The 27346-nt window shown below is 34.0% G+C and overlaps 1 protein-coding gene across 1 annotated transcript in view; it reads left to right on the top strand.

Annotated features, from left to right (window-relative positions):
* Positions 1–204: 204 nt before the first annotated feature.
* Positions 205–27346, top strand: part of LOC145668652 (neprilysin-like) — a 150885-nt gene continuing 123743 nt past the window's right edge. Inside the window, exon 1 of the mRNA XM_081736710.1 lies at positions 205–334. The gene's annotated coding sequence lies outside the window, so the exon portion shown is untranslated. The remainder of the gene's footprint in view (positions 335–27346) is intronic.

The following is a 27346-nucleotide window of genomic DNA, read 5'->3' as shown; positions in this document are numbered from 1 at the left end:
CACAATATTTTCTTCCCAGACTTGTAAATTGGCTAGCTGTAATTATGATCATCGTTCCTTCCAAGTTTTTGTGAAAGTTCCGGTATTTTTTCTCATGAAATGTCTGTATTTTCTTCCATTCTCTCTCTCTCTCTCTCTATTTTTTTTCAAAGCGACAAAAAGTAATGTCTACCATTTCCTCTTTGTTTTAAAGTTGAAAGTGATTGTGATCACAAGACATCAACATTTTCTCTCTTCTCAGTCAGTGCTATGTTTTAACAAACATTCTATATAATTCTATTGTTCGGTGTTCGAGTACTTTGTAAAGGATTCTTAGCTGCAGATCTATAATCAGGTTAGTTCTAACAGATATATACAGTACTTCAAAGTTTGATTTCGGGGTTTTAAGTGTATATTATGTATCAGTAGGAGTACTTAATTTTCTTACCCCTTAGAATCAGTGGCGGGTCTAGAAGGTAAGAACCGTGCGGGCCAGCCAGAACCCAATTGTCTTTAATTTCTTATACCTTACTACCAGCACATAGTGATACAATACATATATAATGGTGTTCCATTCAAGAACTAATTCGTCGATTGTCTGTCTTTGCAAATTTATTTACAATTTTTCATGGGTCCTGCAGAAGCTTCCAACTTAATTTTCTCCCCGGGGACGCGGTGGCTCAGTGGTAGAGTGTTCACCTCCGATGCTCGGGGTTCCTGGTTTGATCCCAGCTCGCTTTGTGGTGGACAAACACCGTGCTTGTGGGTTTTCTCGGGGTTCTCCTGTTTCCTCCCACTTTCTTCATTCCACCATTTCATTCATTTCTCATAATCACCGTCTCCTTTAGCCTAACAGGCATAATGTGGGACGTAAAACTTAAAGATTTCCTTTCATTAATTTTCTCCCAATTGATATTATAGCTAGGTTGAACGTTGGACATTATGGACATCATGTATTGTTTTACACATTTCACAACGGAAAAAAGTCCAACTGACACTATATCCAATTTTTCAAAAAATTTCCAAAAAAGAATTAGACAACGCTTACTATTAAGTTCGAAAAATATATAAATAATAGCTTCAACGATTTTTGTCGCTTAAAAAAAATCCTTCCTCGGCTCAGGGTTAGATCTGTCACTGCCTAGAATAGTATTACTACATTGGAAACTTTGAAGAAGAGCACATTTTTTTTTTTCATTTCACACCAAGAAATGAACTTATCAGTAGTATTCAACTTCTTCTTCTTCTTCTTTTTTTTGTACCCGTAACTATACATTCAATCGAACATGCTGAAATTTAAACTTTCCTTAATTAAATGTATAAATAACTGTGTTTTATACTCTAATCTAATATAAATAAAATAAACAGTTTGATTGTGTGTTTGTCTGTCTGTCTGTGTGCGGCCTGGGGACCAGACGAGTCAAGCGAGAGTTATCAAACTTTAGTCACGGGTACCTTGGTCCAGGCTTCAGACAAGACAAAGCGTTTTTTTTTTTTTAATTCGAACCAGGAGGTCTCAGGGAGGGCGTTTACCAGGACATGTAAAAGTAGTAGCAAATGACCGATAGTAGTGTCAAATTCAAAGTTTCGCGGTTACTGAGATCAATGGTGAACCTCTAATCGTATTAACTTTTACATTCACCCCATTCGGCTGCGTTCCGTGGTCTCTGCGGCGGCGGAGGAGGGGGGTTCCGAGACATGTAAAAACAACCCAAAATGACCGACATTAGTGTCAAATCCATAGTTTTAGCGGTCATTGAGATCAATGGTGACATTTCCATTACCGATTACTTTCAAATTCAGCTACCACTCTATGCGAGCCGGGAGGTCACCGGGGGGATACCAAGATATGTAAAAATAAGCCAAAATGACCGATGTTAGTGTCAAATCCATTAGTAAAATAAGATTTTTTTCTTTCATTGTTCAGTTTGTTTACATAGATATTTTATCTGACTCTTGCGAAGTGCAGGCATTTCAGCTAGTCAAAAATAAACTCTGCTAAAGACAGTAAAAAGAGGATCACGCCTAGAAGTTTCAATTTTATACGATAAACGTTAACAACTGGGTGTCGTTTGCTGCCATCTAATGGCTCAATGTGTAACTTCTAACATTATAGAATTATACATCTTTGTTTCAGTAGAACATAATGAAATACCAATGCACACAGTTAAAGACACTCTTACCTGTAAAGAAGTTAACGCATTAACTCCGTTAACGAACTCGGACGAAATAATCGTTCTATCTATCTATTGCAAAAAAAGACCAACTAACGGGACGGACGAACTCACAGTTACCCGTTAAAATAACGGATTGAATCCATGGAACGAACTCGGCCTCCGAGTGAGTTGAGTTGAGTTGATTTTGAGTTTGGCTATATATTGCGAAAAATAGAATTTAAAGAAACATTCGCTTTCGCTTAAGAGTTATCATGTGCCACGAACTAACACTAGTCCTACGTGGGTGATCCTAGTAAATTATGGAATTTATTACGGTACTTATTATATATAATCAAGGTTTGCTATGAACAGGAGAGTCGTGCTGAAAAAAATGTAAAGAACAATGTTACAATCAACTTGGAATAAATATTATAGGATGAACTCAAAAGTTTCTGATTTAATGAGATGACTGAACTTGTTTTCTGCACACCAACTCCCTCGATTCGTGGCTGAACATAGCTTATTTTAAATTTTACGTACTGTCTAAAATAAGTCATCGTGTATACCTGAGGATACCCGTGCCCCAAATTGAATACCATTTATCTATATTCTTTCTCTTCTTTATGTTATAGCAAGAAAATGCAGGATGTTTTAAAACAACACCGACAACGTTTGGGAGGTAATCTGACACAATAACACAAGACACCAATCTGAATATAGAAATGCTTCCTTTCGGCGCTATAACCAGCCAAACTTTTATCGGAAAAATGCAATCAACAGACACAACTCCAGAACAAAATGTTGGATCAAAGTCGGGTTAAAGGAAGTGTCCATCATTTTTAGTTGTATATGCCATTAATGTATATACAATTGGATTTGATGCAGGGATTGGCGAAAGGGTAACTTTCTAAGAAACTGTAGAATTTCTGGGGTATTTTATAAAAAGTTGAAGAGGAAAATGAACAACAATCAGATATGATATTTCAATGAATAAGAATAATAGTAGTACATCGTTAAAATTAGAACACTGTTAGAGCTCGAAAGAAGGATCGATACGCATATTTAATTCATCTACTTTTTCCCCGTATAGAATAAACTCTCCGAGGAAGAAGTAAAATGGAACGAAGTCCCACAGTTATGCATTTTAGGCTAAGAGAGACGGGTGATAAATGAAAGCTAATTATTGCAAAGTAATTCGTGAAATAAGAGTGTAGGAAAAACCTCGAAAAGATTCACGCATTCATAGTCCATCACAAACTTTCATATCTGGGGTTGAGTGAAGAAGCGCTCGCACTCGAAGTGAGCACTATATCACAGACCAACCGTACTCACACTTTGAGGGAAGAACTATGATTCCGACAGATGTATCGGTTGAGTAAATACCAATGATACAAAAAGTACTGGCGCTCAAAATATGAAATTCAGAGAGGTTTCTTCTTCCGGAAACGGATAAGTACGTTTTCCTAGCTCCGTTATTCACAACTGGTGGGTCGCATCCCTCCAGAGATAGCGGGCAGATTGTCGTTGTTAAAATGGTTTTAACACATTTAGTTATTATTATTATTATTATTATTATTATTATTATTATGCTATTTGTAAGAAGATTTAGTTGTATGTACTTCATAATTTTCATAATTTTAATTCATATTTGATAAAGTATTATGTTAGGATAATTACTGGACACTCTTTGTATTAGCGTATTTCACATTACGATGTGCAGCGTTTCAAGATCAACGCTACAAGATTACGTAGTCAACAACAGTGGACTAAGTTCTATAAACTGTTCCATTGAGTCATAATTGTGTTTGTTAACAAGTAAAATTCAGTGTAAAGTATACGAATTTATAAGAAATTGGTACAGAAACTCATGAAAGATTCTGAACAGTGATGGCACCAACTTTAGTTTCTTCGGCTGAGGTAGAATCTAAACAAACAAAAGAGAAGAGAAGAGGAAAATTAAAATGGGAGATTGTTCATAAACTGTAAGGCACTCATAATATGGTAACTACTCGTACAAAAGCTACAAACTCCCACGCAACATACGTGGATTTCAATTTTTGTAAACAGTAAGTCAGACACTCAAAACGATACGTCCATCGACGGGACAGTTTTTCCTTCGAGAGTTTATTTTGTAGACAGTGGGCCACAGAAATTCTTGAGGTACAAAGTCCATGAGTTAGACAACCCAACTAACGCCCGATATAAGATTAATTACGCCTGGTAGAGCAGCTAGAACAGCAGCATGAAGTAGCCCCCACCTGTTAAAAGAACAAATCGAAAAGAGTGTTTTTATGAGTGAGGCAAAGCGCTGGCTGAAGAAATGACAAAAGGGAGTCTTTTACTTGTTCTCACAGTACACAGCACAGTACCAGAAAAAAATATACGGACACCAGAGGTGCCGATGAGACTTAAATAATCTTATAATTAACTCAAATGTGGGAGTATATAAACAAGTTAACTTACTTCAAATGACAATACATATATGCGTATCAAATAATATAAGGATGGACTATGCGGTATATGTATTAGTTTATTTTTCTAAAGTAAACACAAAGCCTTGCGCTGAGTTTTAAAACTATTAACAGTAGTCCTACCTGCAAATCAATTAAAGTATGGATTGATCATTCAGGGGAAGAACCAAGCCCCTAATGAAAATTTTGTTGGTCTCACAGGGCCTAGGCTCCTAGGTTCTGGCGCCACTGATTGATACGTAATGGTACTTCGAAACAAGAACTTGTTTGATTTCATTATTCCTTAAATGACTTTTGAAAATGCTAAATATTGTTATGCAGTAATTTATTTGTAAATATTTAAAAATGCAAAATTCTATAACAAACGAGTTGGAGAACTTATCCGTACTAAGGGTATTTCCCCTTAGATTGTAAATATAACTGAGGGTTCGTGATTTGTTTAATATTTGTGCAAATTTACACATTGAGGCACAAAGAGAAATGAGGAGAATATAGTGTCAATAAACAACAATTTAAAAATGCACGAAATTAACGGTTATTTTAAGGATATTTCGGTTTTGTTTAGTGTTGTTCACGAGAAGAGAAATTTCTCATTTCGTTTTTGAAACAAAAACAAACAAAATTAAGACCAGAGTTCACATTTTACATTCAAGACGGGACAAGGCTAACTCAAATTATCGTTTCACTTTGGAGATGGAAATCGAGACAATACGAAAAATATTGTAAACATTTCTCGTTTTATCTCGATTCTCGGAATAGTGTATGTCCATTCTTTAAGTAACAATTGCTTTGTAGACTGAATCTCATACGCTATTTTGTTACTTTGTATTTTGGTGCTCATTGAATTTATTATGGTCTATGCAGGTATTTTGGTAGTAAAGCTTTTATAATTACTTCTGCATACCCTAAAAGTTAGTTTATTGTATGCCTTACTTCTTCAGTGACATTCAGTTCTTTTTATTACGGTTATTTTCCTCAAAACGTACAGTAGAGTACTTTCTACATGAAACTTCAGTGGAACGCTTTTCTTTAAAATTTTGGTACTTGCAGAGGTTTGTCCTGGAGTTTCAGACACCCTCACGAAATTCCAACTTATCTGTAAGTTTTGCATAATTTTAGGGCAACTTTAAAATTTATTATTATTATTATTATTATTATTATTATTATTATTATTATTATTATTATTATTATTATTATTATTATTACTGAAAATTTACGACTTCAATATTATGTCCTATTGCAATGTAAACAAGCATACTGAAGTTGATAAGAAAAGAAAAAGAAAGGATAAGAGATACTTTTGAGGGATTAGTGTCCGAAAAGAAACGAGAGGGGAGAAAGAAGGTGTCAGTTCCTGGACAATATTAATATCGAAACTTCGGATACCTAAACAGAAACTAAGTAGGATTTGTCTTCATCACGATACATAGTAACACGCTTTCTTTTAATAAAAACTTTGGATTATATATGCGTTATATTGATATTTTAACAAAATAGACATACCAATATAAAAAAGAATAGTTCCTATTTACAAATTTTGGTTGAACGGATAAATGGAACGTGTTGGAAATGGCGAATGAAAATATTATTATTTCTAGCAATAGGAGTAATAGTGGAAGACGTTCGGAATAATTGCTCGAAAACAATATCATTTCAGACACATTTACAATTCATACTAGGCCCTAAGCATGACCCTTACGGGTCATATTTATGAATTGTTTGCTAAACATGTTACGTTTTCACACTGCGAATCAAAGTTGTAGACAGACATTTGACGTCATTTTCCTAGTATTTCCCATATGAAGAAAGCCGTCTCCACTTTAACTTGTAAGACCGAAAGAAATTTAGTATTTTTCATTTTATTTCACATCAGAAGTATGAGTATTGTAGTTGATAAAAACAACTTGTCGCAGCGAGAACTGAACCCGGGACCCTTGAATTACGAAAGAAATGCTCACTCCACTACACTAAGACTGCTCTGTTAAGTAAGAGTCAAAAACACTCCTGTATATAGCAAATTGCACACGTTTACGATAACGACGAAACACGTTGATTTCGGTCAAGATAAAATATTATAGTCGACAAACTTCAAATTTAAGTTAAAAAAAATAGACATATAGTACCTCAGACCACTTACTTTTCTGACTCACCGAAAGTCTCTCCGTAATTTGTCTTTATTATACTTAGTAATACTCGTTTTACAGTTATATCAGTAACCTTGAACAACAGGGACACGAACACAGATACATCGATGACATATACAATTGTCCACGGGAATTGAACACGGGACCACGAGCACTGAACTACCTGAGGCAGTGATAGCGTGGGTCAATGAAAACTTGATCCACCACCCACCATGACCCACTCGGGCCCACCACCCACCGACCTGCTCTAACCTACCACCTATCAAAACACATCGTTATCAACTCTGACACATGGTATAGTAAAATCGCTCAAATCGTCCCCACGCGGCTACAAAGGAAGCGGAACACCATTGAAGAAAACCACATGTTTCTTTGTTACATGGGAGGGATAATTCAACAAGTCTTTCCAGTTGAGGGTGGCCTTCGAGTTGACCTGCTGAAAAAGAAAGCGATGTTGCAATTTTCACCCTCTTGCTTACTGATCCTTCAGTAGTCTTCGCAGAAAGACAGACTTGTCTAGTTTTTTCGTTACTTCTGTTTTCGTTGCATCCTCCTCCTTCCGCCTCCCTTAGCTTGAAGGGCATAGTTATGGAACGTTAAAGTGAAATATTCATTTAATTTGAATTCAATTTGGATATGTTGTAATGAAGAGGAAAAAGAAATCAATCATTAGTTTCAGTAACGCTTGTACGAACCAAACATAGTTTGCCCATTTCCCTCCCTCGTCCCCCCCCGTAAGGCATCAGTGCCGCAAAAGCCCGATGAGAAAAAATACAATCTTTCTTTGCCACCCCCAGAAATCCGTCCTTGACCGCTACTGTCCGTACTATTATATTGAATTCTTTTAATGATTGTATTATTATTATTATTATTATTATTATTATTATTATTATTATTATTATTATTATTATTATTATTATTACATAATGTATCCATCGATAATATAAATTTAGCGATGGCAACAACGTATCAGTTCGACACCAAACACGTGCCGTTTATGGCTTATTTGGAGTTTTATTTATGAGGGTGGTTAGGGCAAATTTTCTGCTTGAGTACAAAGGAAGCCGGTTGGGGACCAATAGAACGTCTCGACTATACACAGCCTCTTCTCTCCTGACTAAAGAGTTTATGTTTGTAATAAAACCAGGTTGTGAAATTCTAACTAATCGGAGTTTGAATTTTTACGGTCACTCGCTCAAGCACCGGTCTGTTACAAGAACGGTGGTTCTGACCTTTAGGATATAAAATGGTACAGTGTTTGTCATGGGCCAAATTTCGATGAATTTGAATTAAATTATCATGGTATAATTATTTCCTTGTTGAATTATGGATACTTTTCAGTGGAAAAACGCATGAAATTTGAAAGTCCCAAATCAAGGTAAGTAGACCAACGTACAGTCCAAACTTAAAATTTCCGTGTAATTAAGCATACATTACACATTTATGTCTATTTTTCTCACAACTTTATTGCTTTATTGCCGTGTGCCCTAAGCGCCCCATATAATAAACATAGTAAGCTTCAGCAATAATTATAGTGGAAAGCGCATGGTTTCTGATTCTTAATTTGTTCGTGAATTTGTTTCTTAACTAATATCGCTCGTTTCCAATTATTTTTACAAACCAACCCACTAAACATTTTGCGTATATAGAAAGCGCCGCCTCGCTCATAAAAAAGATTTTTTAAAAAAATGCTATAAGACGTACTGTTTATTTTCAATAAAGAATTAATATACTGAATTGTAGCTCCGTAAGTTTAACGGCTTTGAGATACTCATTTTATTTTTGCAAAAATTTGAATCCGCACTACACCTTTAAGATATTATTATAATGAAAGTGATATGATAACATTCCATTTTGAATTAAGGCCTAACTATATTGTTATGCCCCGCAATTGGCCATAACAGCTTTGTTGTTATTTTGTTATATTTGTTTATAATTTATTGTTTGTGAAAGTATAGATTTGCTTGGGTTTGTTCTGAAAAGCAATTTAATGATCTTTCTTACAAGTTCAATTTAATACAAAGTTGGAATTTATATGTTTGTTAAAATGTTAATAACCTGTTCTGGACCTGTGCCAAGCAATATTATGAATTTTCATTATTAATATTTATTTCTAATAGAGTACTCCGTAACCAGAAGAGGAAGAAGGAAAATAAAAAATATAGAGAGATATTATGAATTTGAAACAAAAGAAAAGAGATAATATAATTCAAACAGAAACGAAATAGACTATTAAGAAGGGTTAATATTCTCATCAAATTTTTGATTAAAATATGCTATTTGAAATTGCAGGTGTACGAAAATAAGGATCTTTAACATTTTATTCTGGTAATATATATCTATAAATAATCAATTAGTTCTAATAGCAGCTATTCTAGATAAATATAATTAAAATACACAAGATATATTTTGATAATGGAGAGCGAAAAAATAACGAGTATGGCTACGCCTTTTACTCCTTGCTATGCAGCCAAATAAATGAAAATTTAACTTTATGAATTAAGAAATAATCATTAGCTAAATTCTAGTATTTTATAACAATCGTTTGGTCAACATGGAAGCTAGTCCGGATAATATTAAACCTGCAATATATTTCATTGATGTAAAATATATTGTCGGAAAGATCTTTGACAATTTATCAGCATAATATTTCTGCTTAGTAAGATGATATCCATAGCGCATAGCAACAGAGCACTGCTTATTTCTATTTAAGTTGTAAATTCAGACTACCCAAACATTTCTTCTCTGGACAGTTTTGATGTCATGTCTAGTCTATTTGGCAAGGAGGTAAGGATATTTACAACATAGGCAGAAGGCTTGATTTAATACACGAGATTATGATAGCAATTTAAATATATATGTATTAAAGAGTAAATAGAATGGTGTTATTATTATATAGTAAATTAATATTTCCTGTGTGGAAAATATTGTCTTTTGCTGAACTGTTGTAACCTGATGATGCTAACTGAAACAGGACATTACGAAAGCTGATAGAAGAATGTTAATATTATTATAAATAAAAGAGTACTGGTTTCTACTGCTTGGTAATCTATATGGTAATCTATCTATATGTAGATATACTGAAATATCGGAACAAAACCAATATATGTACTACACACTATTCATAGATATAATATTTAAAATACATATTACACTGTTTTAACTACAAGTAGTTTCACAATTTTGGGTTGGGGCTGTTGCACTCTAAAACAGTTTTTCTGCAGAAAATGAAATAAAACAAATATTCGTTTCCTTTTTGCGTATTTTCCCTACACAAAGTTTCGTTGTAACTCTTCATGAGCTTTAGGCACTTTTGACATACTGTTATTAGCAATTTTGATACAGAGTGGCGCACGAAATGATCCACCATTTTCTTTTTAAATAAAATCTTTATTAACAATCAGAACAGAAAGAAATGCACGTCACAAGAAAGAGTGTACTGTGGAGAAATGTTCTAATTCAAAATATGTTCAATGCGGCCGCCATTGTTGATCTGAACTGCATTTAATCGAACACTGAGGTTATTCACTACTCGACGACACATGTTTTCATCAATTACACTGCAAGCCTGAACAAGAAGTCGTCTGAGCTCTACCAAATTGTTGTGATGTTTCGGAAAAATCTTTTCCTTCAAATACCCCTACAGAAAGTAATCACATGGGTTAAAATCAGGACCGAGATTATGAGGTGGCCAAGATTGTCCAGCATGAAACCGGTCTGGAAACCGATCAGAAATAACGCGCATGTGAAAAATTTCGTGTAAGAAATCCAAGACAACATTCGCAGTCTGCGGTTTGGCTCCATCTTTCATGAACCACTGCGTGTTGATGGGCAAAGCAGTAGCAAGCAACTGCGGAACAAAGTTATTCCGGAGCATAGTCAAGTACCGCTCACTGTTTACTGTTTCTTCGAAGAAGAATGGCCGAATCAGTCCATGACTGGAAATTGCAACCCACACTGTAATCCTGGGAACGTGGTGTTGTTTTTTATGAATCAACTGTGGATTTTCATTGGCACAAAAACGCACATTTTGTTTGTTGACCACTCCGTCCAAATGGAAGTGCGCCTCGTCAGAAAACCAAACGTTGTGAAGGATTCGTTGCTTACCCTATGCCCATTGGGAGAACACTAATCTCTGCTGCTTGTAATCATTTCTGAGTCGTTGCACAACGGTCATCTTGTATGGATAAAAATGGAGGTCACTCTTCAGAATTCGTTGAACCGAACGTCTTGATATGCCAAGTTGCACTGCTGCCTTTCTTGTCGACTTCCCATGATTCCTCTGCATTGTAACTCTAACAGTTTCAATATTCTGAGGCGAACACACAGGCTTCTATTGAGGACGCTTCGGCTTCAATATTGTTCCTTCCCTCTACAAGTTTTCATACAGTCTGGTTTGTTGGTTTTGTTGGAGGGAACCCATCGGGTATTAAACCTCTCTCGGAACCATCTTTGAGCAACAATAACACTTTTTGATTCATGGAACAAAAGCATGATTGTTGAGCGCTGCTCTGTGGTCAGTCTGCTCTTGTCAGCTATCTTGAAAACTAGCCCTCTAGCGGCGACAGGGTGAGTTAGGTGTCAATTTCCTCTTCCACTGTTTCTCCAAACTGTACTGCTACTGCTGTAAAAGTGTACATTGTGATTTCTTGTTCCCTTGAAATGATAAAAAAGAAACAAATGGTGGATCATTTCGTGGGCCACCCTGTATTTCATGATCAAAGGTTTTGCGGAGTCCGTGCCCACCCAACCGTGTTTTCCAGGAAAATATGAAACATATATTCCCTCATTTCGGGTCTAGAATATCTGTACACAATTTCGTTCTCTTCGGTCCACTATCGTCTGAACAGTATATTTTTTTCACCCTCGACACTAGCCATTGGAACTAAATACACGTTTCTGATTGGTTGCAGTTTGCGATTGTCCAAACCTTCTGGAGTGTGTATTGTGTATTATAGTAATACAAGAAATTTGTCACTTTGTTGGAATTAAAGAAGAAGAAAATTGAAGAAGGAGCTGAGGTTAAATTAATATCATGGCAGTCAAGCTGAAACAAAACGAGCCCTGCGGGGATTCTGACCCGTTGTTACTAGTACTACTACTACTACTTATACTATGGATTCGTGTAGCAAAATTGCACGCAAAACGTAAGTAAATCACTTTTTTGAGTATTATTTATCTTATTTTAATGAAAAAAGCATTATGAAAAGTTAATAAAAATAAAATATAAGAATTTAAAAAGTTTCTATGAGCCGGGTTTGAACCCACGATAAAAGTAATTATAATTACTAACCAGTTGTTCTTGCACGCTTTCTTTTTAAAAAAGTTAACTGATTCACCGAACATGTCTCAGTAACTTACTTGAACTACTTATTACTAATTTTGCTTGCTTTACTCGTTTAACTTGCTTTTCCAATCTCCTAGACCGACAGGGACACGAACATAGAAACATCGAAGGCAGTTAAAATCACAAAGGTTCTCCCATCGGGAATCGAAACCGGGCGCACGTGCTAGCCACTATACCAGCAAGAAGGGCAACGCTTGGCCACGAAGACCGACAGTAATAGGTGATTCATTTCTGCTATATTTATGGTACGTGTCGAGTTGAGTTGATTTTGGGTTTAACGTCCCGTTCAGCAGCAAGGCTATATGAGACGTGGACCTACTGATTAACGTGGAATCCGAACCACATGAGCTCCCGCCCGGAATCGATCCCGGGTTTCCCACGTCAAAGGCGCGTACGCTAACCGCTTAGCCACGAAGGAGCTCTATGGTACGTGTCGAGAAACAGATAAATTCAACTAATCAGAACCGCGTATTTAGCTCCTATTGCTAGTGTCGAGCGTCCTTTAAAAATATGCTTCTGAATACTGGTGAATTTGTCCACGTTTTACTTTCAAGACCTCCATTACCCTTCCTTTTTCATTTGTTTCCGTTTACTTACCTGAGATGAGTATCTCCAAGTGACAAAAAAAAAAACCTTAATTCAATTTTGGATATTGATATTTGTAATTGCAATAATAGCAATAGGACTTATACTACTATTTGGCTTTCAAGCCACACAGCCTGAGAGTTTTCAGAGGAGCTAACTACTGGAAACAATACATTTTTGAATCAATATAATATATAAATTATTACATAAAAAATAGATGTAACTACGTGTGCCTGATCATCACGGCCAAAATGCAAAGTCATATGAAATAACTTTTGGTATATAGTTAGGCCTTAATCCAAACTGGGATGTTATCATATCACTTTCATTATAATAATATCTTAAGGGGGCAGTGGAGATCCGAATTTTTCCGAAAAAAATTGAGTATCTCACAAGCCGTTAAACTTACGGAGTTGAAATTCAGTTTATTAACTCTTTATTGAAAACGAACAGAACGTCTCGTTGCATTTTTTTTAATCTTCTTTATGAAGGGGGCGGCACTTTCTATATACGCAAAATGTTTAGTGGGTTGGTTCGAAAAATAATCGAAAACGATCGATATTATTTAAGAAACAAATTCACAAACAAAATGAGAATCAGAAACCATGCGCTTTCTACTATAATTATTGCTGAAGCTTATGTTTATTATATGGAGCGCTTAGGGCACACGACAATCAAGCAATAAAGTTGTGAGTAAAATATACATAAAATTTGTAATGTACGCTTAATTACACGGAAATTTTAAGTTTGGACTGTACGTTGGTCTACTTACCTTGATTTGGGACTTTCAAATTTCATGCTTTTTTCCACTGAAAAGTATCGATAATTCAACAAGGAAATAATTATACCATGATAATTTAATTCAAATTCATCAAAATTTGGCCCATGACAAACACTGTACCATTTTATATCCTAAAGGTCATATCCACCGTTATTATAACAGACCGGTGCTTGAACGAGTGACCGTAAAAATTCAAACTGGATTAGTTAGAATTTCACAACCTGCTTTTATTACAAGCATAAACTCTTTAGTCAGTAGAGAAGAGGCTGTGTACCATGTATCAGAGTTGATAACGATGTATTTTGATATGTGGTGGGTTGGAGCGGGTCGGTGGATGGTGGGTCTGACTGGGTCATTGTAGGTGGTGGGTCCGAGTGGTTCATGGTGGGTGCTGGGTCCGAGTAGGTCATCATGGGTTTTAGGTCACAGTGGATCACAGTTTGTGGAGGGTCATGCTGGGTCATGGTGGGACATGGAGGGTGGTGGGTCAAGTTTTCATTGACACACGCCATCACTGCCTCAGATAGTTCAGTGCTCGCGGTCACGTGTTCAATTCCCGGTGGGGAATCCTTTAAAATTGTATATGTTCTCGATGTATCTGTGTTTCTGTCCCTGTCGTTCAAGGTTACTGAAATAACTGTAAAACGAGTATTACTAAGTATAATAAAGACAAGTTACGGAGATACTTTCGGTGAATCAGAAAAGTAAGCGGTCTGAGGCAATATATGTGTATTTTTGTTTTTAATTTAAATTTGATGTCTCTAGACTATAACATTTTATCATAACGGTAATCAGTGTGTTTCGTCGTTATCGTAAACGTGTGCAATTTGCTACATACAGGAGTGTTTTTTGAATCTTACTTAACAGAGCAGTCTTAGCGTAGTGGCTTGAGCATTCATTTCGTAATTCAGAGGTCTCGGATTCGGTTCTCGCTAGGGTAAGTTGTTTTTATCAACTACAATGTTCATCCTTCTGATGTGTATCAAAATGGAAAATACGCAAATTCTTTCGGTCTTACAAGTTAGAGTGACGACGGCTTTCTTCACAGGGGAAAATACTAGTAAAATGATGTCACATGTCTGTCTACAACCTTGATTTACAGTGTGTGAAAATATAACATGTTTAGCAAACAATTCATAAATATGACCCGTAAGGGTCATGCTTAGGGCCTAGTATGAATTGTAAATGTGTCTGAAATGATATTGTTTTCGAGCAATTATTCCGAACGTCTTCCACTATTACTCCTATTGCTAGAAATAATAATATTTTCATTCGCCATTTCCAACACGTTCCATTTATCCGTTCAACCAAAATTTGTAAATAGGAACTATTCTTTTTTATATTGGTATGTCTATTTTGTTAAAATATCAATATAACGCATGTATAATCCAAAGTCTTTTATTCAAAGAAAGCATGTTACTATGTATCGTAATGAAGACACATCCTACTTAGTTTCTGCTTAGGTATCTGAAGTTTGGATATTAATATTGTCCAGGAACTGACACCTTCTTTCTCCCGTCTCGTTTCCTTTCGGACACAAATCCCTCAAAAAAATTCTTTTATCCTCCCTTTTTTGTTCCTATCAACTTCAGTATGCTTGTTTACATTGCAATAGGACGTAATATTGAAGTTTTAAATTTTCAATAATAATAATAATAATAATAATAATAATAATAATAATAATAATAATAATAATAATAATAATAATAATAATAATAATAATAATAAAATTTTAAAGTTGCCCTAAAATTAGGCGAAACTTAAAGATAAGTACGGATTTCGTGAGGGTGTCTGGACCTCCATTACACACCTCTGCAACTACCAAAATGTTAAACGAAAGCGTTCCACTGAAGTTTCATGTAGAAAGTATTCTACTGTACGTTTTGAGAAAAATAACTGTAATAAAAATAATTGAATATCACTGAACAGTAAGAGTAGAAAATAGCATAGATGTCCTCAGGATATCCGGTCTGATAAGACTGATTTATCAATGTATTTCCGGTATTGGTATACACTATGTTATAGAGAGACCCTATGTTTTGATATCAATGTTTTGCGGATGTTGATAATGATAAACGTTAATTGGATGTAGTGGAAGGGGGTGAGTGGTATGTTGTTGATAAGTAAAAAATGATAAATAGGAACAGGATGTAATAGAAGAGGGGTGAGTATCATATAAATGATAATAATAAAAGATAAGTTCCGGAAAAACGCGACGCGGCGCGGGGGTGTGGGCGCAGGGACGCGAACGGGAAATATGTGCGGGCGCGGGCGCGAGCGCGTGACGTCATTGAAAATTTTTCTTTAAATATTACTGTTAAAATTTGAGTGTATAGTTTTGTTAGCCATGGACAAGCATCACTTGGTTGAAGAACTTGTTGAGAAGCGAAAGTCTGACGATGAGAATGATACATCTTGTAAAAAGAAATCAAAAATAGAAGACCATCCAGATTCTCCCGATTCATCATTTAATGAAACGTTGTTAGAAAGATATGCAAATAATGTAGAAGTTTATCCTTGCTTATCATCAGATAGTGAAGAAACAAATGATTTATCCGATGACGAAGTGTACGAGTTTTCGGAGGATCAATTGGATTCTGAGGCGGAATTACACGAAGCCGTGGTATCAAATGTGGATACGTCGGCACCATCACCTGTTGCATCGGAATTAGCTTGGAATTGTGAATGTAGTGATAACCAGGTGGATGTAAACTGTATTAGAGATTGTATTGTGAAATGGATTCCTGATGGTTATGTGATATGTTATGCATGTTATTGGAATGAAACATTTCAGTGGGCTCATGAATGTTTTTATTGTGAGGATGACATTTTAGGTATACGTGCATGGTCTGTGTTGATGACTCCTCGTGTACAAGACGAATTGTTTTATATTTACGGATTAACTCATGCTATTGGTCCATTAACAAGAGACTATTTTAATATTACATATGGTGAACTGACGGTTGATATGAATGCACGTGAAGATCTCGTACGCATATTACTTGAAAAAGACAGATATAATCCTGATAGTGAATGTGATTGAACTGTGTTAACAAAATGTCTTGCGAAAATAGTATATGTGTATATTGTAGTGATGATGAAATTAGTGAACAATGTGTTTTGAGAACTATAAACGTATACTTACTCTTTAATCCAATTGTACTGAATTCTGAGAACGTTGGTGATTTTGCAGTGCAGTATTTATCCAATGAAATAACTCTTATTGATTTGTTTGAAGTGTTTGAAGAAAGACATAGTGAAATCTCAAGTATAAACTTTATACGAAAAACGCGTGAATGTTTAAAGAACACTGAATTTGTTGGACAAATTATTCCATTTTTATTGCAACGTAAACATGAAATTTCACCATTTGCTAATGAATACATTATTGACATACAAGGTTTCAAGATTTCAAATCATGAATTTATTATTCGTGAATTTTGTTTAACTGCATGTGATGATACAGTAAATTTGCATTGCTTAATAAGATCACCAATAGAATATAATTTACTACCGTTAGGTTGTCAAAAACAAATTGATTGGTTAACATTACACTTACATGGACTAAGTTGGAATGATAAATGTGGTTATACTGTATCACACATACGTAACCTTGTATATCAACTTTGTAAACACGATGCAACCTTTTATTCCAAAGGTGCAGAAAAATCAGTTTGGATTAAAAAGATTTTTGCATTAGATAATGTTATTGATTTAGAAAGGAAACAATGTCCATCATTAAACACATTGCATGCGAACGTATTTAATGATTTGTGTTCGTTTCATGAACAAAATATTAAACTTGAGAAAAAATCCGGATGTGCATTTCGTAATGCACAACAATTATGTTCTTGGTGGAAACATGTAAGATCAACATCATTAACTAATGCATTTGCAAGAATGTGATTATTGTTGTTGTTGTAAATAAAAACACAAGATTTAAAATTGTAAATAAAACATTTTATTAATCTAATCTACTTGTTTTTTCTTTTTTTTTAATATTTTGGTTACATGGTTAAATACAATTTTATCATTTTGTTTAAGATTATTTATATTGAATAAATTTAAACATGCTTGAAAATTTTTCTTGCGTACAATATGATGAAGAAAATATAGAACGAAATATCCACACAAGATTGAATTTCCATCTTGATATGCGGAACTGTTTGTAAAATATATTTTGCAATTTTTATTTAAAAACGTTTTTATTTCTTTTGGAATTGGTAATGCCAGGCTATCAAAGTAATAGCCTCTTTGATTTTCATCAATGAATACACACACCCAATGTGATCCAGTAGAAGCAGAACTGTCCAAGTTTATGATAAGTCCACCCGGTGGTTGCACATTTTTAGGTATTCTATCAATTGCATAAATTCCAGTAACACTTGCACCAGTGAGTTTATCACGAAGTAACACTTTTATTATATCGTCCGTGTACATGACTTTTTGGAACACATCACATTTTATACATACGTGCGTATATGTTGGAAGACTTAGTGACGTATATGAAATATTCTCATGAATTCAATTAACATATTGAAAATATTATTGACAGATATTTTTATAACTTTACCAATAATTATAAATGGTGCTAACGATAGGAAAATACTTTTCACACACTTCATGGTATGACACCTTGCAAACTCTTTTAATAATCAGGCAGTATATTACAATATAGAATGTCTAGCGCCAACTTTGTAACAGTAGAACACATGTAATTTGATGGATTGATTAGAAGTTTACAGTTATACTTCTTTTAGTAAAATGATAATTTTAAAAAGTATTATCGGTATATATATTCCTATCTTTATCAATTTGAATTAAGGAATCGAACTGTGCATATACAATACAAGTTATAGGTTCAGTTAAATTTTCAGAAAAAGAAACTTTGATATTTACAGGTGCATCATGCACAAGGTCCCAAGTGCAGTCATCTAATGTTGCTGTAGGTGATAGGATAAATGCATAAAGAGTATAGCCGTGTGGATATTCTTCAGGAGTAATAGTATGTGCATCATCTTTATAATATAAACCAGTACCGGAAAACAGAGAATGGTAGCTTAGAAGGTACAAATCATTTTTAAAATCAGGGGTAAGAGGGTTGGGAGGAAAAGATTTTGATCCGACCTGTAGCTGCAGTTTGTTAACGTTAAAGTGTTGAAAATGAAATGGATTTAGTTCAGATTTTCCATTAAATGCCGAATTAGAAACAAACCCAATAACGAGACCTTTAGGTACGTTACCCAAGAAAATATTATCAAGATTGTATGAATTAACATTTGCAGGAATAGTATAAGATCTGGTTTGAACTCTTGTGAGAGGATATTTTGTTGTTTCCCGAACCATGTTAGTATTAATTTCCATTGCTAAATGGGGTGCAACATCTATACGTCGAATATGTAAAGTTACATCTTCAAGTTTTACTTTATAAGAAGTATTTGCAGGAGACATTAAACAAAAAGCATCTTTAGTACGATGCAATTTTATACGAAGACCTACTTTATTTACCAGTGCTCGTGGCAATCCAGCAATGTCTGTATACAAACGACCATACATTTCAAACGATTTACTATTTTTAACATAATTAGCACGTTGTTGAAAACCTGTATTATCAGCAGTTAATGTATTGAATTGTTTTGCGGTATCTTTGTACCACATACCTAATTTTAAATGTGTATCAGTAGCATCACGGGAATAATTTAATAATGTTTCAATGTATGCACGATAAGGATAAAATCCTGATGATGAAGTAATTAATTTATCATTTAATGAAATGTCAATTTGACTAAATAATGAATGTAAAAAATTATTGGTTGGTGCTACCTTATCATTTTCACCTAAAGGTGTATCATCGGGTTTTGTAATTTTACAACGAACATATAGATAAAGATATGCAGTATGAATAAATTCACCTGTTTCACCCGGTATAAAAAATTCAATAGGACCATCAGAAGTTAATGTAGAAATAGGACGATATTCAGCATTGATTGAAGACTCAATTGCAGTTTGTGTCATTGGCGTACTAAATAAATCAAAATCATTGGTGCAACATTCTACACTGCCTGAATTAAGTAATGCCATTATGAAAATATATCTTTAACACGATTTATTTTCCTTTTTCGTTTGCTTTTACTTTTGTTTGTGCGTTTATGTTTTGTTGGAGGCCCAAATCGAATAATGGTCGGAGCTTTACGTTTGCGTGCCCGTCTCTTACCACTTCCAGTTAATAACTGACCAACTTTGTTAACAGCTTTTGTCTTTAATGTTTCACCAGCTTCTTTTACACGTGCGCGAACAGACTCTTTAAACGGTTTATCTTGTAATACATCACCCGCTACTTGTATTCCCGTTTGTAATGCTTGACGACCTATCGTTTTTGCACCTTGTTTAAGAAATGGTAATGCAAATCGAAATAAACCTTGGAAAAAACTACCTATGCCATGTCCCCGTTGATATACAGGTCCTGAAAAGTATGGGATACCATGCCCGTAATGTCGTCTAAATTTCATGTTTTAAATAAATTATATTTTATTAGGAGCACGCTTAAAATGAAGTGTTACACTCAGCGTCCCAGAACGAAATGGCAAATTTCGCCCTGCATGGTCTTTTAGTAGTATTTCAATAGTGTTGAAGGAAAATTTTGCAAGTGGTAAATAATGAATATCTTGAAATGTTAATGTTCGCACTTTACCGTATTTCACATTTGATATTGTTCCAATACGTAATAAAGGTGCTTTTGTATCACCTAAAAACTGATATTGTATGATATCAGTATAAATAAAAATTTGATGTGGATAACCAATATCAACGTACGGTTGTTTAATTCCGCGAGGATAAATTACAAGATTTTTATTTTCAGCAAAACCTAATTGTAACGCTAATGTTGGTGACAAAGTAACCGATTCAACGCGTTCATTACAATCTACTTGCACAATAGTTGATAGAGAAAATTTTATATCTTTTGACACTTTATTTAATTCATCAATGATATGATGTACAGATGGATAATATCCACTTACAATTTTACTTTTTTGCGGTTCATTGTTCTTTAGTTTATACCAAATAACATTTTCACCATCGGTAACATTATAACATGTTAAAGGAACGTGTAATTCAGTTAATCCTACATACCAATCGGTTTGTGATAATTGAATATTATTTTTTAGTTGATTTATAAAATGTGACGGATTATTTTTAGGATACACATCGGTACTAGCATTTGAAACTAATGTGATGTAAAAACTATCATCTATACTTTCAGAAATCATTTTCGTTTAAAGTGAAGTGTCAAGTTTGAAGTTCCAAATTGAAATGGCAATTTTAAACCGTGCTCATCTTTTAAGTTTACTTCAATTGTGTTAAAATATGATTTTTCAACTTTTACATAATGTGGTGTGTGAAATAGAAAACATTTTACATGCCCATGTTCAATATTATACGCACTAATTTTACGAAGTATCGGACCAATATTTTCTTGCTGTTTTACAATATCAACACAAACATTAATAATGTTTGGTATATTGTACTCTAAATTACATGGAAATTTTGCTCGTGTTATTGATGGAACTTCTATATTAAAAGGTTTTAGAAAAACAGTATCGTGAGCATAGCTTGTATTTTCATTTAGAAATCCAAGGATATGTTGTAATCCTTCTGTTATACCAATTATACATTGATCTTTTAATTTTAAAGAATGCTTAATGTTAATTTGATTTTTATTTTTATAATATTTTAACATGCGTACATGTTCGGGAATCATATCTAAAATAGATTGAACGGAAGAATAATATCCTGGTATTATATGAATATCATTAATTTCAAGTTCATCATCAATGATGCTTTGAATTACAATTTTTTCCTTTTCACGAACATTATAAAAGCTAAATGGTATATTAAGTTGTGTTAATGCAACATACCATTCTCCTTCACTTAAGTGAATAGGTTGTGCAAGCTTTACTGTAAATGATGACGTTGTATTATTACTAAAAATATCACTACTAGCATTTGAAGGAAGAGTAACATAGAAATCATGTTTTATCGTTGAACTCATTTTGAAGACTGAACAGAACTCGTTTTAATCCATGAATTCATACTTGACGGATAACCTAACCATTTTACATACATCATATCTTTCTTTCGTTTTAAGACTTTTTCAATTAAAAATGTTTTGTTTGAATTAAGATTTACTTTTTGTAATTCTTGTGTATAAAATATACCTTTAATTTCTTCCCCATTCCAATCTTTTAATTTATACGTAATAGGATTTGTTGGAATACATTTATCAATAATAAAAATTTCCTGTGACCATTTTGGAAAATACCCTTTTTCAAACTTATGTTTATATTTACTAACACGTACATAATCACCTGGATGAAATTTACATATTAATTTCTTTTTATTCAGTTTATTACCGTATAACGTATTCCACACTTGATCTACATTAGAATCATTTACTTTAGCAGGTGCCATTTTAATACTTCTGTGATACGTATGATTATAATTTTTTACAAATTGATCTAAAACATCTATATAACGATATGTATTTTTAGCAGTAAAATAACGATACAATTTTTCTTTTAATGTTCTTATAAACCGTTCTGCTAATGCACATTTAATTTCTGAATGCACACTATAATGATTAATTTCATATTCTTTAAATAAACGTTTTACATGACGATTATAAAATTCTGTACCTAAATCAGTTTGTACATTAAACATGGGTAGTTTAAAGTTTTTTAAAATTTTTGTGATTGCTTTTACCATTTCAGGACCTGTTTTTGTTTTTAAGGGAACACAATACGCGTATCGTGAAAAAATATCTATACAACACAAAATATATTTATAATTGTTGTTATACTTTGCAATATTTTGCATATCTGCTAAATCCATTTGTAATGTTTCATTTGGTGCACTAACATAATATTGTTTACGTTCAAATACTTTACGTGCTGGTGCATGCAATGTATAGGCATCTTGAGAAGCTAACCAATCTTTAATTTTCTTTTTTGATAATTTGGTTTTCTGTTGTATTGTTTTAATACTAGATAAAGAAGCAGGATTGGTATAATCATAATATAATTTTGATAATTTTACCATTTTCACATTTTATAATCTTTCCAATTTTTAAATATATTGGCTACTATTGACGGACTTCGTGATTTTTTAATTTTATTATGTGATTTTACTATAGGAGTAGAAATAAATTCACGTGGTACATTAAGATCATCTAATAAACTTTTAAATTCATGAATGCCTACTGGATTTCTTGAATATTTTCGTGTACGTACAACATCATTTATTAAATCTATAATATTAGAACCTGGTATTGTTTTTCCTTGAATACGCACTGTTCCTGATTGATCCCAATGAATTTTATTGGAACTTGTTAACTGTTTTAATAATAGGTCTGTTTTCCTTCGTTGTGTTTTTGGTACTGATTGTAAAATATCAGATACAAAGGGTAAAATAGAATTATTCTTTTCTTCAGTTGTTGTTTCAACAACATCTTTTTCAATAATAGGCAATGTGATAGGATTTTGTGAAACTGATGAAGTATAATTTAAGTACTGTTGCAATGCTTGTTGATACAATTTCCATTTTTCATCAATACTAAGATCATTACGTTTTAAAATATTATTCATTTCTTCATCTAAACGAGATTGATGTGAATCTATTGATTTCATATTTGTATGCATTTGTTGCATAGCATTTTCAGGAACTAATATCATTTTACGAAATTCTGACATAACTACCTTCCAAATAAACTACTTGCTACTGCACCAAGTAATGGTCCTAAGATTAATGGTAAAAATGCACCTCCTTTTTGTAATAAAATTTTCTTTTTCTTCTTAAGTGATGAACGTTGCGCAGATAAAGCACGCAAGATCTTTTTATGTCTACGTAAACGTTGCTTCTGACGCGAATTTAACGGAATGTTTCCTTTTATTGTATTTTTAGCAACTTGTGAAATAGTACGTATTAAATCACCAGACGCATGTTGAATCATTTGTTTCCGCTTTGCACTTTTGCATTTGCACAAAGCACGGAGACTATCAATGTGTTGTTTCACCTTCAACATCTTGAACTAAACTAAACGTAAACTACAGAATTACTGTCTTTTACATTTGCATATACGTGCAGTGTTTCACCAGGAAAAATATTTGTACGTAATCGTAATGCATCACTTGTTTTTTGCGTTAAATCAAATAACAAATAAGTGTGAGGTTGGCGTGTTACTTCTTCGAAAACATTTACAACTTGTTTACTATATCGGGGCATGATTTGTCTAGCTAAATATTGTATTTGTAATTTATCACGTGGATTTTTAAATACTATAATATAATGTGCATTTAAACTTATATCACGTGCATGTTTTCCTTTTGGAAATAAATTTTGTACAATGAATATAACAGTTAATTTTTTATGATGTGCATATTTTGTGAATAAGTTTGCAACATCCCCATTGGTTTCAGACATTAAGTCATCTAATATTAATAATGAATTTTCTTGTATTTCAAAATTATTCATATCTGGAATTCCTTCTACGAATCTAATTTGTGCACTTACATCCAAATTTGGTATTACTGCACCATAACACCATACAATTTCATTAAACTTTATAGTAAACATTTCATTGCGTTCATTTAATAAACGGTTCACAAAACAGGTTTTACCTGCACGTGAAGGACCAGCAATTAAAATAGTAGAAGGATGTTGAAACTTTAACATTTTGTTTTAAACTGAATGCATACAACAAATACTTTACTTTATATACATTCATTCAAATACATACACACACACACACACACACACACACACACAAACACACACACACACACACACACACACAGACTTAACATTTTACAATGAGCTCTTAATATAATCACACATTTTAGTATTTTCGAAACGTATAATTTTATTCGATCACAATCAATTTTAACAACGAGTGTTATAAATAACACGAATTATTTGTAAATTCACACTGTAAGTGTTCTTACGACTTTTCAAAGAAAAGGAGAATATAAAATATAAGAAACGATCAAATAAAATAATCACTTATAGGTCAGGCTAAAATTACTGTACATAACCATGAGGTAAACTTCGTGTCTTTGGTATAGGTCCAGTATAATGTATGTCGTCAATTCGTTTTCGTTTTTTGTTTACCTCCTGGTGTGTTTTTGTTTCTTTACGTGAAAAGATCCTGAACCCCTGTTTTCGCACAATACTATTTGGATTCTCTATAGTTGTTGAATTTATTTCACCACTAACTAATGCATAGAAGCTCTCAAAGTTTATTTTTTGAGAAGTTCTATCATTCAATGTAATTCCCCTAATTTTGTGTATATATCGAAATTCCCCAGAGGCATTTTTAAGCCTAATACTGTAGTTTTTGGGCCCAAGACCTATAAATGTTACAAACTCCCACCCTTCTTCTATTTCATCAGTCAGATCACCCAAATAGTTTCCAAGCTTTAACGGAGGTTCCTTATCTTTTCTGCACGTAAACATAATACTGTCAGTGTCACAGTAAATTGCGTCATCAGGTCCTACAGTTACAAGCAAGTCATATAATTCTAGCCTAGCCCATGAGGTAATAAACCCAGCAAGTATGACGTTGGAAAATTCCAGAGGTACATTCTCAGTTTCCAGGTCTTTGTATGTGAGAATAAGATGTTCGTCACCAACTGGAATAACACTATGAACCTCATATCGCGGTGTTGTAAGATACCTATGGAACTCTGCCCCACTATCAACAATTACACACTGCGTCATATCTGTACGTTGTCCCCATTTTCCGTATAAGGAATTAAGGTACAACTTTGCGCATTGCCTAAGTCCAGGGTTCGTCCTAATATTTTCTTTATTTAATTTGATGCCTTCATGAGCATAATAATCGTCAATGTATTTTTGTTTGTCTTCTTCAGTTTTGCACCAAGCAGGATAGCCTGAAGCTTCCTGCTTCATTTGAAGAAACGTATTCACATAGTCCCGGAATAAACTAGGTGAATTCCGATCTTCAGAACCCATAAGTTCGAATTCCCAAATTTCATATATTTTGACGATTTGATAACCGTTTTCAAGAGCACGGTGAAGCTCTGGTGTACAAAAAGTTCCAGTCATTGCGCGTTCAGAATCGCTATGTGTGCAATTGTCAATACTTTCTTCTTCCATACATGTTCTACAAAGTCCAAATAGTAATCGACCTTGTGCCACGTACGGGAGAATGGGAAAAAAGAGTTGTTTTGGAGCCAATACAGTACATTTTATAATCCCATTTGTTTTTCCCACATCTGGGAAAACTGGCCCCTTATGCACCTTAGGTGGTCCCACCGGAAGAGGTTTCCTTGCCATGACATGGGGGTATAACGATGTAATATCGTAATATTTTACGGTTTCATTATCCGTACAATCCACATACGAACGAAAGACTTCTGTACGTCCTCCGTTATAGCAACTCTTAGGAATAAGAAAGTCGCTTGCATTAGTGCAATGTTCTTTAAGGAACTTTTGCAACTGTACATCTGTGCGAACTTTATCATCCCAAGAGCACTCCCATATTTCATACAAATTCATTTTTAGAATTTCCTTGAAATATTTACGACGGAGTTCCGTATGTTCGTATCTTTTTTCGAATGTGCTATACGGACCATGTGCGTTATCTACTACGGCATTACGGTTATACGGAAAACAAAGCCGGCACCCGTGCCAGAAACAGCCCAGAAATTCAAAAACAGCGTTAAGCTCTGCGTGGTATCCGTCAACATTATACCTTCCAAAAGATTGTTCTCCATTTCGTCCAGCATGCTGGATTTCTATACCCAATTGGTGTTCCATATATGTTAGCCATTTTATTGCTTTTTCACTAGTTTTAGTTTTATGATGGAACCCCAAAGGTGGTATAACAGAAATACTTTCTTCAGGAAGATATGATGTACGATACGTTTGCATGGCTAAACTTGCAATTGTAGACGAAACAAGAAAACATTGTAACCCATCCGTTTTCTCTTCTATAATATTAGTAAATTTGATAACAGCTTCTGTGAGAATTCTCACATCGTTTTCACAGTACTCCAGCATTTCCTTTTGCAAATTAAATTGCTCTCCCAAACGCACACGTTCTTCGTGCCATGCCTCCAACCGCTGCTTTTCTTCAGCACTCCGCGATTCAGGGTCATAGTATTCTATTTCCGGATATGGTCCTACATAATTTTGATTTTCTAAAGTATTAAACAAATATGGGAAATCTCCCTTCTTCAAATTTCCAGAAAGGCCTAATGTCTTTGGTAATTTGCTTAATTTACATCCAAGAAAAAGAAAAGAATCTCTAAAAATGATTTTATCTCGAATAGAAATACTAAAAATCTTTTGACCCTGAATTAAAGTTTTTGGAATAATATGCTGGGACTCAATGAGAGATCTCAAACAGAAAATGTTGTCATATTTACCCCCATTATGTGCCACTACGCAAATCTTAATAAATAGAGGTCTATCTAATAAAATATGCGTAATAAACTCATCAATGGTTTTATAAGAAAACGAACGATTACCGTTTTCATCACCACATGTAGTGCAGGGCTCATCAATGTTTTTGTTTATGCATACATGGCAAACATGTCTAAGACAAACTAGGCAAACTTCATGTTCCCTTTCCCCACGCTCATTTTCCGGCTTGAGCATGGTTTCCACGTCATAAACAATATAAAGAAACCTCTTGATATGAGTTGGTTTCAGTTTCTTCACATAACATGTGTGACCTTCCTGTACATGTTCATGACATGTACTACAAAAGTATTCCCCACATGTATGATCCGATTTCCGTCTTCTTAAATCATAGATTGCATTACAGTTGGTGCAAACTTTAACATATTCACACACACTTTTGC

Source organism: Thermobia domestica, chromosome 13, assembly GCF_964235325.1.
Source record: "Thermobia domestica chromosome 13, izTheDome1.hap1.1, whole genome shotgun sequence".
In the NCBI taxonomy this organism is placed as follows: Eukaryota; Metazoa; Arthropoda; class Insecta; order Zygentoma; family Lepismatidae; genus Thermobia; species Thermobia domestica.
The sequence above is the reverse complement of the archived record's forward strand: the minus strand, read 5'-3'. Positions and strand labels throughout refer to the sequence as shown.